This window comes from Colobus angolensis, unplaced genomic scaffold, assembly GCF_000951035.1.
Source record: "Colobus angolensis palliatus isolate OR3802 unplaced genomic scaffold, Cang.pa_1.0 Scaffold4, whole genome shotgun sequence".
NCBI lineage: Eukaryota > Metazoa > Chordata > Mammalia > Primates > Cercopithecidae > Colobus > Colobus angolensis.
In genome coordinates, this window is record NW_012117376.1 from 2805149 (window position 1) to 2815778 (window position 10630).

Here is a 10630-nt window from a genome sequence, read left to right on the forward strand (position 1 = left end):
CGGGGCCAACCAGGGGGTCAGGGTCCTGGGGACACCGCCTCAAGGCCGCAGCGGCGATGAGCTCCGAGCGGGACACTGAGCGGCCCGAACGCGCAAGATAAGCACGGACTGAACCAGGTACACGCACCTGCCGGGGACGCACTGACCAAGGTGCGGACGGCGGTACCAGGACAAGTAAAGCCGCGAACACTCGGACCTAAGAACCTGACAGGTACACCCTGCCTGATGAAGCTATGGCCAGGTGCGCATCGAGTGAATCAGGTACACAGAGGTTGGTCCACGCACCTTGGAGGCAGGTCCATGGTTATAAAGACAGGTACATCCAGACAGGCCCTTTCCAGATGGAGTCAGGCCCCCTCAAGACACACTGTACTTGAGGCCATCACACAGAGGTGGGTCACCCCCAGGGACAGGTACACTTTTCCTGAAATCTGTACCTTACTAGGACCGAAAGGCAGGTTCAACCAACAGATGCACAATGACCGAGGCAGAAAACCAGGCAAAAGAGGGCCATTTACCCCAATCACCACATGAGTGTCCACACAAGAATTCTGTCTCCCACACCGCAGAACTCACTGACTGCCCCCACTGGAGGAACACCCTTGCTCCCTGAAGATGCTTTTAGTTTCCCAGGTCAGACCTGATTTCTCGCATGAGCACAGCACTTGACTGTATTTACTCGCGGGCTTACAGACAGAGGTCATTATGCTGATGTTACCTTTGAGAAATTCTGCAAAGGCTAAACTGCCCCAGCTGGAAAGACTCGAACCAGGATGGAGAGCTCCTATTCTAGTGCTCCTATTATCTGCCGTTTTGTGAACCACGGGTGATTGAGGGCAGAGGGGAGCCTGGCTTCCAGTGTGTGTGTATATATGTGTGTGTGTGTGTGTGTGTGTGAGAGAGAGAGAGAGAAAACACAGAGCCCACACGCTGGAGGACAGAGCCGCATGCCATCAGTGCTTACCGTATGCCAGTCCTTTCTTACATTCTCTCTATCTCATCATAGGCATGTGTCCTATAAGTGCTAGTGTTATAATAAATACTTGTTTATTGTAAAAGACACCATAGACACAACTGTACATGTACAGCTTAAAGGATAATAGTAATAATTTAAAAAGCCATGTATCCATCACTTAACTTAAAAAATAGACCAGTGCCAGTACCTTGAGGCCCTCTGGGTGCCCCCATCACAGCCTTCCCCCGACATCCTGAAGAACTAGTTTCCTGAATTTTAATTGTGCTAGTCATTCTCTTGCTTTTCTTGTAGTTTTACCACCTTTGTATGCATCCCTAAATGGGATATTGTATAGTTTTGCTATTTTTTACTTTGTGTAAATGGAATCATTCCATAATTATGTGACTTCCTTTTTCATACAGGATTATGTATGAAAAAAATTCATTTTGATTGCCTACATACCTGTAATTTATTTTACTACTGAATAGTGTCCCGTTTTATGAATATACCACTGGTTACTTATTCATTCACCTGTTGTTGGATGTTGTTTCTACGATTTTTTTTTCTATTACAAAGACTGTGCTTTGGATATTCTTCTATGTATCTTAATGAAATTGTACAGTGGAGGAAATGGATGTTCAGAGATTCAGAAAGGTGAAGTCACTAGGGGCTGGTGGAGCTGGAACTCATGTAGCTCTCTCCAAGGCAGTCCATCTCCCCATCCACACCTGCTTGTTCAGGAGGCCACCAAAGACCTCAGGGAGTCAGGCATGTGCGTCTCTAGCTGGGCCCTGAGGCTGTTCCTCTGGGCTTGCCTGCCCCTACCTAGCCGTGTTCCTGCTTTGTTGCCTGGTCATCTTTGAAAACCCCAAAGTGTTCCCTCCTCTGTGCCCCCCAGGCACAGCAGCTCCAGGGGCTTGGCAACCTGAGGAGAGAGGCCCCCTGCCTTGTGAGCTGCGTACAGCTCACATCCCTTGCTGGGCACCTCACATGCTTGCTGTCACTCCAGCTGAGTACAGTGCTGGCCGCACCCCTAACCTCACAAAAACCCCTTTTACAGATGAGAAGAGCTCAGTTATGTTAAGCGTTTATTTGCTATAGTAACTGTCTTTACGATAGTAAAAATATTAAGTGATGTGTCCAGGTTAATAATGATCATGACAATACTAATCAATCACGGAGATAATGCCTCCCATTTATAGAGTGCTCACTGGGTGGTAGGCACAGGCCAGTGCCTTGCAGACACTTTCGGGCCTCTGCTGTGCTTCTTCTTTGGTTCAGAATGTCCTTCCCTCCCTGCTACTCAGCCACTTGCTGGCCAGTTCCATTCATCATTTGGATGATGTCACCTCCTCTGTGAGGCCAGCCAAGACTCCTTTGATGCTGGTTGTACCCTCCTAAGTGTCCCCACAACACCCTGCCTATGTTCCAATGTGTTAGGTTGTCTTTGCCAGCCTGGGACCTCCTCTGGCGCTACAACAAGACCAGACTCTGCTCCTGCTCCCAGACCCTCTGCTGCCCAGCCTTGTGCCAGTAGGAGTCAGCAGGACCAGGCGATGAGTCATGCTGCTCCCTGCCCTCCCAGAGAGAGCCACAGTCTCGCTGTTTTCCGGCTCATGTTCCTTCCCAAGAAGCTGACTGTCTTCTACAGAACCCAGGGCTTCTTTGGGGAACCCCTGCTCTAATTACAGCTGGATTTTGCAAACTTTGGCCCTAATCTCCAGGAACCCTCTGATGCCAAGCCCACACAAACCCCTCCGCCTCTCATACGCCTGTCTTGGCAGCTGGACTGGCTAACTTCCTTCCTGGAGCCTGCCTGGCCTCCCACCATCTATCTGCCTGTGCCCAGGCAGCCTAGGTGGGGTCTGCAAAGCTTGTGGACTGGTCACTGAGGGTGGTGGGGGGTTGGGAGGTGAGGTTGGAGAGGGAAAGGTCCCAGAAATGACCTTGACTTTCAGTTACTTCACTGGGCAGCTCAGCCTAGGGAGGACCCGGGAACTGGGCTACCTCTGTAGAAAGGCTGGGCCGGCTGCCCTCAAGCCTTAGCAGAGTGGCTGCTGAGGTGATGTTTAAATTCAACAAGCCCTCCTGGAAGTGAAGAAAGGACCAGATCCCTCCCATGTTTGAGACTCCTGGTATATTTCAAAAAGACATGTCACAGCAGGGCTACAAAAATCAATGTGTGTTTTAAATGGTAACTGAACAAATTAACTCTTTTTTTTTAAGATCATGCACTCAAATGCAGTGCAATATATTTGGACTATTGACAAGATAATTGGAGAACTTGTTTTAAAAATACATTATTTCCTTGGAGAGATGGCTGACTTTTTAGGGCTGGGACAGGGAAAAGATGAGCCGGGAGTGTGTTGTGGTGCCAGGGAGTTAGGAAGCGCTCAAAACGCAAAAGGATAGGAGTGCATCAAAGAGATCCAGGGGCCAGAAGAGCTCCCTATGGCCAAAGCTGGAGCAAATGAGCAAGGGAATAAATAATAGGATAATACTGAATTATAACCCAAAGTATAAATAAATATTTATACTGATATAAATTTTTTTTTTTGTTTTCAGAGCCAGGGGCTTGCTCTGTTGCCCAGGCTTGAGTGCAGTGCTGTGATCGTAGCTCACTATAACCTTGAACTCCTGGGCTTAAACGATCCTCCTGCTTCAGCCTCCTGAGTAGCTAGTACTACAGTTGTGCACCACCAAGCCTGGAAAATTTTAAAAATTTTTTTGTGGAGATGGGGATCTCGCTATGTTGCCCAAGCTGGTCGTGAACTCCTGGGCTGAAACAATCCTCCACCTTGGTCCCCCAAAGTGCTAGGATTACAGGCATGAGCCACCACACCCAGCCCCGATTTAAAGAAATTGTTGAATCAATAACCAACTGAGGGAGAAGAGGTAAATCTTCCTTACAGAAGAATTTCCAATAATGAATGCAGATTCTTTCTCCTCTAGGAGGTGGAGCTTAATTATTCCTTTCCCTTCCCTTTCCTGTACACTGGACTCAGGACTTGCTTCTAAATAATAGAGTAGGGAAAGAGAAGAATAGTAACTATGCAACGGAGAAACCTACAGACACCGCTTTACCCAAGGGCTCAAGGTTAACATCACCAGTGATAAGTCTAGTGGCTATCATGTAGCTAACTCTGCCCCATCCACACCATGACATATGACCGGAAGGATACTTCACCTCTGTGGTGTTCTTTCTAAAACCCTATAACCCCGGAGAAAAAGATCAGACAAACCCAAATTAAAGGATGTTCTGCAAAATACCTGACTAGGACTCCTCAAAACTGTCAAGGTTGTAAGAAGCACAGAAATAATTAAAGCATTGTGAAAAAGAAAAAAATCAAAAGCACAGAAAGACAGCAGCAGCCATGGACCAGAGGACACCGGACATGCTGCCTAGATGCAGGATGCCACTCTAGGTCATGTCGTGGAGCAGAGAGAGCAGGAACAGAGAGGCTAGTGAAATCCAAATAAGGTCTGCAGTTATGTTACTAATGACGGACTAATGTGGGATTTTTGAGTTTTGAGAAATGTACCAGGGTGGTGTAAGATAACATTAGGGGAAACCGAAACTGGAGGTCGGATATTTGGGAACTCTCTGTACTATCTTCGCAACTCTTCTGTAAACCTAAAGTTAATTCCAAAATTCAGAAATTAGGCTGAGGCAGGCGGATCACCTGAGGTCAGGAGACCAGCCTGACCAACATGGTGAAACCCCGTCTCTACTAAAAATACACAAATTAGCTGGGCGTGGTGGTGGACACCTGTAATCCCAACTACTTGGGAGGCTGAGGCAGGAGAATCACTTGAACTGGGGAGGCAAGGATTGAAGTGAGCTGAGATCGCACCACTGCACTCCAACCTGGGCGACAGAGCGAGATTCTGTTTCAAGCAAACAAACAAACAAACAAAAAACAAAAACAAAAACCCCGAATTCAGAAGTTTATTTGGTAGTTATATATATATATATATATATATATATATACACACACACAGTTACCGAGAGAAATGTACCAGGGTGGTGTAAGATAACATTAGGGGAAACTGAAACTGGAGGATAGGTATTCGGGAACTCTGCACTATCTTCACAACTCTTCTGTAAACCTAAAGTTAATTCCAAAATTCAGAAGATATATATATATTTACCATATACATTATATATATCTACTATATATATTTATGTGTGTATATGTGTGTGTATCTATATAATTTTATGGGCCTTACAGATGGTGTGTTTTGGTGATAGGTCAACCATCTCTGTTCAGTTCTCTTGGTCTGCATCCTGTGTCTGAGGACAGTCCTATTTGGAGATAGCATCCGAAGTCTAAACTTGCAGCCTTTTTGTCTATGGAGCCCTGGCCAGCTCCTGTCTCTCCTCTTCTCTCTCAACCAACCCCCATGCTGCTACCCCTCCTCCCTGTATCTGAACCCTCAAGTCAGACTGTTAGAGCTAGGAGGTCTCATAGAGATATAGAGATTGATTAGGCTAAATCTTTTGTTTCTTTTTGTTTTTTTTTTTTTCAGACGGAGTCTCTCACTCTCACCCAAGCTGGAGTGCAGTGGCATGATCTCAGCTCAGTGCAACCTCCACCTCCCGGGTTTAAGCAATTCTCGTGCCTCAGCTCCCCACGTAGCTGGGACTACAGGTGTGTGCCACCACACCTGGCTTTTTTATTTTTGTATTTTTTTAGTAGAGACGAGGTTTCACCATGTTGGCCAGGCTGGTCTCAAACTCCTGACCTCAAGTGATCCGCTGGCCTCCACTTTCCAAAGTGCTAGGATTATAAACATGAGCCACCACATCTGGCCTTGAATCTTTTGTTTCATAGATGAGAAGACTGAAAGAGAAAGAGGAAAGGGACTTGCCCCTGGTCACGTCCAAGTTAATTTAGGCAGAGCCGAGAATGGGACTCGTCAGGCTTTCTCTGTCCCGGGATCCCTGGCCCCATTTGCCACAGAGATGTGGGTCAGACCCACACAGGTGCTCTGAAGTATTGGTGACTCACCTGGGGACCTGATTAGGGCAATGTTAAATTCAAAGGAAGGGCTGAATGCCAAGTATTAGTTGGGAAGAATGGTTTGGAGTGGAAATTTCTGCTTTGATCTCACTGTGCATGCCTTAACAGGTGAATCCCACCGGTTTTGAAGATCCAGGAAAAGGCATGGCCTGAAAGTGGATAAAAGATTGAGTCTGTCTCTGCCCCCTATTCTTACCCCCAGAGCTATTGCAGTAAAGGGGCCAGAGAGGATTCTGCAAAGCCCTGAGCATGTGAAGGGGGTTGGGTCCCCAGTTTTGGGGTTGAACACTCCCTAATGTGCACTGGGGACGCCACTCTGGTGATAGACTCAAAGCTGCTGGAGAACCCACATAGCCTTTCCTGAAGCCTAGAGAGTAGGGAATGGGGCTGAAGTGGCCCTGCCGCTGAGGCTGCTATGTGGACATTCCCGTCTTCTGGCCTGGGAGGGGGAAGTGCCTCCCTTTCTGTGTTTCCATAGTGAACTGGGATGGTCTGTGCCACCATTGTCTCCCCATCTGACTGTGGCTCCTTGAGGACGGCCCCGAGTCTCACTGTCCTCTGCATTCCCAGCACAGGACCTGGCACGGATGTTGGTAAATGTTTGCTGAGTCAATGCATGCCTGAGCTGAAGTGGTTCCAGTTATGTTTTGCTGTGTACATGTCTGTTGTACCCACTTTGCCATGTCCAGCTCGTGGACCTCCCTTTGCATTTGAAAAAAGCAGTCACAGGGAAGTTGGCTGGAAGGGAGCTCAAGGCTCACCTGGGGTCTCCAGCTGAGCCATCTGTGAAGGTTCAGATGGGAGTGGAGAACTGGAAGCTGAACATAGATGAACTTGCAACCAGGGCAGATCTAACCAGTCAGGAGCTTGCAGTGGCTGGGCTGATGTCAGCTCATGTGGTCAGTGTGGCCACCCACAGATGGAGTGATCATAGTGAGCACCTCACAAGATATGGGGATCACTAATGCGCTGTTCACATGGTGGTCATCTGTTCTGATGGCAGTTAGAGATACAACTGGCCAGTAAACATGTTGTAGGAGACTTGCTGGTGCTGGTTGTCTCTCCTGCCCCCTTTGCTGGATTCCCTATTCCTAATGGTACTGGAAATTTCTCAGCCATGTAATCTGGTCAGAAAGGACCCTATTCCAGGGGTGGGGCCTAACTGCCTGAAGCAAATCAGAATATTTCTTTTTCTTTTCTTTTTTTTTTTTTTGAGTTGGAGTCTCGCTCTGTTGCTCAGGCTGGAGTGCAGTGGCACGATCTCGGCTCACTGCAACCTCCGCCTCCTGGGTTTAAGCAATTCTCCTGCCTCAGCCTCCTGAGTAGCTGGGATTACAGGCGTGAGCCACTGTGCCTGGCCTGCAAATCAGAATGTTTCTTAGTTTTTTTTTTTTTTTTTAACTGAGATGGGATCTCACTCTGTCACCCAGGCTGGAGGGCAGTAGCATGATCTCGGCTCGCTGCAGCCTCCGCCTCCCAGGCTCAAATGATCCTGCCACCTCAGCCTCCTGAGTAGCTGGGATCACAGGTGCATACCACCACAGCTGGCCATTTTTTGTATTTTTAGTAGAGATGGGGTTTCCCCATGTTGCCCAGGCTAATCTTGAACTCCTGAGCTCAGGCAATCCACCTGTCTTGGCCTCTCAAAGTGCCTGGGATTACAGGCGTAAGTCACTGCACCCAGCCCAATCAGAATATTTCATCCTTTAGGCTACAGTAATTGGTCAGAAAAACGTATGGGTCCCAAATCAGGCCAACCAGAGTGAATAAGTCTCGATTCTGAGTGTTTTCTTTGAGCTAACTGGGAATCCAACTATTTCTTGCTAATTACAAATGAGAAAAGCAAGTATTGCCAGGAGCTTCTGGCAGCCACCTTGTGACACGTCATAGAAGATAGAGCCAAGAGACTGAAAGAAAATAGGTAACAGCTGCTAGATCAAGCCTTACCTAAAGCTACCCCTGGTTCTAGGCTTGTTGGTTATTTAAGCCCACAAGTTCTGTCACACCAAAGATATCCCTTTTAATGGTAATAATAATTACTTAATTACTAAGTATATAATAATTACCTAAATACAGCTTAGGAGATAAAAATCTTAGAAAATATGAGATCTGTTTGGCAATAATAAAACACTCATAGTGAAAAGGTCAGCAGAATGCTGAATCAGCTCAAGCTCAGCTACCTGACACATGACAAATATAAGACCTAGAGAGGCCGTGAGATTTGTTCAAGGTTTACAGCTGCTTAGTAGGGCCTCCTGACCCACAGTCCACTAGTTCTTTTTTTTTTTTTTTTGAGATGGAGTCTCGCTCTGTTGCCCGGGCTGGAGTGCAGTGGCTGGATCTCAGCTCACTGCAAGCTCCGCCCCCCAGGTTTACACCATTCTCCGGCCTCAGCCTCCCGAGTAGCTGGGTCTACAGGCGCCCGCCACCTCGCCTGGCTCGTTTTTTGTATTTTTTAGTAGAGACGGGGTTTCATCATGTTAGCCAGGATGGTCTCGATCTCCTGACCTCGTGATCCGCCCGTCTTGGCCTCCCAAAGTGCTGGGATTACAGGCTTGAGCCACCGCGCCCGGCCCACAGTCCACTAATTCTTAATTGTTTTTCTTTTATTTCTTTTTTTGAAACAGGGTATCCCTCTGTTGCCCAGCTATAGTGCAGTGGCGTGATCTTGGCTCACTGCAACCTCCAACCTCCCAGGTTCAAGCGATTCTCTTGCCTCAGCCTCCTGAGTAGCTGGGATTACAAGTGTGTGCCACCATGCCCAGCTAAATTTTATATTTTTTTTGTAGAGATGGAGTTTCACTATGTTGTCCAGGCTGGTCTTGAACTCCTAGACTCAAGTGAGCACCTGCCTTGGCCTCCCAAAGTGCTGGGATTACAGGCGTGAGCCACCATGCCTGGCCTAATTCTTAATGTTTAATGATAATTGGAGTGCTTGAATTTCTTTGCATTCCCAGTGAAATCATCACTACATGTTTTCTCTCTTGTCTTGCGTATCTTTCCAAGAGGCAGAGAAGGAATGTTAATATTTCTTTTGATTTTGTAAATAGGGAGGTAGAAACCCAGAAAGGCTTAAAGATTTGCCAAAGATTACAGCAGGGTAGCGGTGAAACTGGTCCTGGGAGCCACGTGTGCTGAATGCCATTTAGGGTTCAGCCCCTCTATCCCACCCCTTATGCCAGCCACCTCTGCTTCCATGAGAGTAGGAGTAAAGATTAGGGGTAGGGTGGGGACCTTTCTTGGCCTTGCTTCTTAGTGGCCGAGTGATTAAAGAGGACATTGCCTTGTACAGGCCAAAGAAGTGATTATGGGCCTTGAGAGACAGGTCCTTACCCCCAACCTTAGGAAAACCAAGGTTATGATATTTCTGTTGCCAGAGCCTCCAAAAGGGAGGCCAACCGAGAGAGATGGGAGGCTGTATGCATGGGATTCTGGTCTCACAATCCCTGTGACCCCAGCTCTGACACCTACCCTCTCCTGCCCCCAAAGCCTTCTATGGCTCCCCAGCCTTTTCAGCAGCCACAGGGCTGATGTGTTTGGCTGCACAGGTGTTGCACTGAACAATTTTGGATTCTGATCTGTATGGCGCCTCTGGAGTTGTGCAGTTCACAGCTTGCACAACTGTACACGGCAGGCCTCGGTTGCCTTTCTCGATGTTTGGACATTCAGATCATTTTCACAGCAATCAATGACCTTACAAACTCTTTTAAAAAATAAATTCATTTCATCATTTTTACAAGATATAGAAGATACGTTGAGAAAATTTATTTTGTTTTAGATCAGTCTGATCCCAAGGATTGTATTAGAAAGTGTATATGTAAAAAGATGCATTATTTTTAAAGGCTACTTTTGACCATTTTCTACTTAATAAAGTGATGCCTACTGTTTAATAGAATTTATATGTGTCAGGGGAGTTTTAGGGAAAAAAAAATTTAATTTTACGAGGAAAAGCAAGGTTTACAGACAAATTAATTAAAAATAATTTGTCAGGCTTGATTTGGGAACTGAATGTATACTGAAATTATTATTGTAGATTGAAATTTAAGTACATGCTATGAATTACAAAAATAAATATACTTTCAGGCCGGGTGTGGTGGCTCATGCCTGTAATCCCAGCACTTTGGGAGCCTGAGGCAAGTGGATCACTTGAGGTCAGGAGTTTGAGACCAGGCTGGCCAACATGGTGAAACCCCATCTCTACTAAAAATGCAAAAATTAGCTGGGCATGGTGGCTCATGCCTGTTATCCCAGCTACTCGGGAGGTTGAGGAGAATCACTTGAACCTGGGAGGCGGAGGTTGCAGTGAGCTGAGATTGCACCACTGCATTCCAACCTGGGTACCAGAGTGAGACTCCATCTCAGAAAACAAACAAAAACAAAAATAAATGTACTTTCAATACATGGGGGTTTAGAACGTTTGCATCTTAAACTTCATTCTTGTGATTTATTTAGTTATTTTAAAAACAAACTTTGTGCTTGGTTTCTAAATGAAGAGATAAGAGAGAGGATATCAGTCCTGAAACAACCCATTTCAACTTGAATAACTGTTATTTCCAAAAAATGAAAAGCTAAAATGACCACATTTTCTCTTAAAATGTTCATTTTTGAAGTTCTAGATTTTTTTTTTTTTTTTTTTTTTTTTTTTTTTTTT

The 10630-nt window shown here is 46.3% G+C and overlaps 1 long non-coding RNA gene across 1 annotated transcript in view; it reads left to right on the plus strand.

Annotated features, from left to right (window-relative positions):
* LOC105521204 overlaps window positions 1-10630 on the plus strand; it is a 19485-nt gene continuing 8855 nt past the window's right edge. Inside the window, exon 1 of the long non-coding RNA XR_001003239.1 lies at window positions 1-261. This is a non-coding gene — a long non-coding RNA (uncharacterized LOC105521204). The remainder of the gene's footprint in view (window positions 262-10630) is intronic.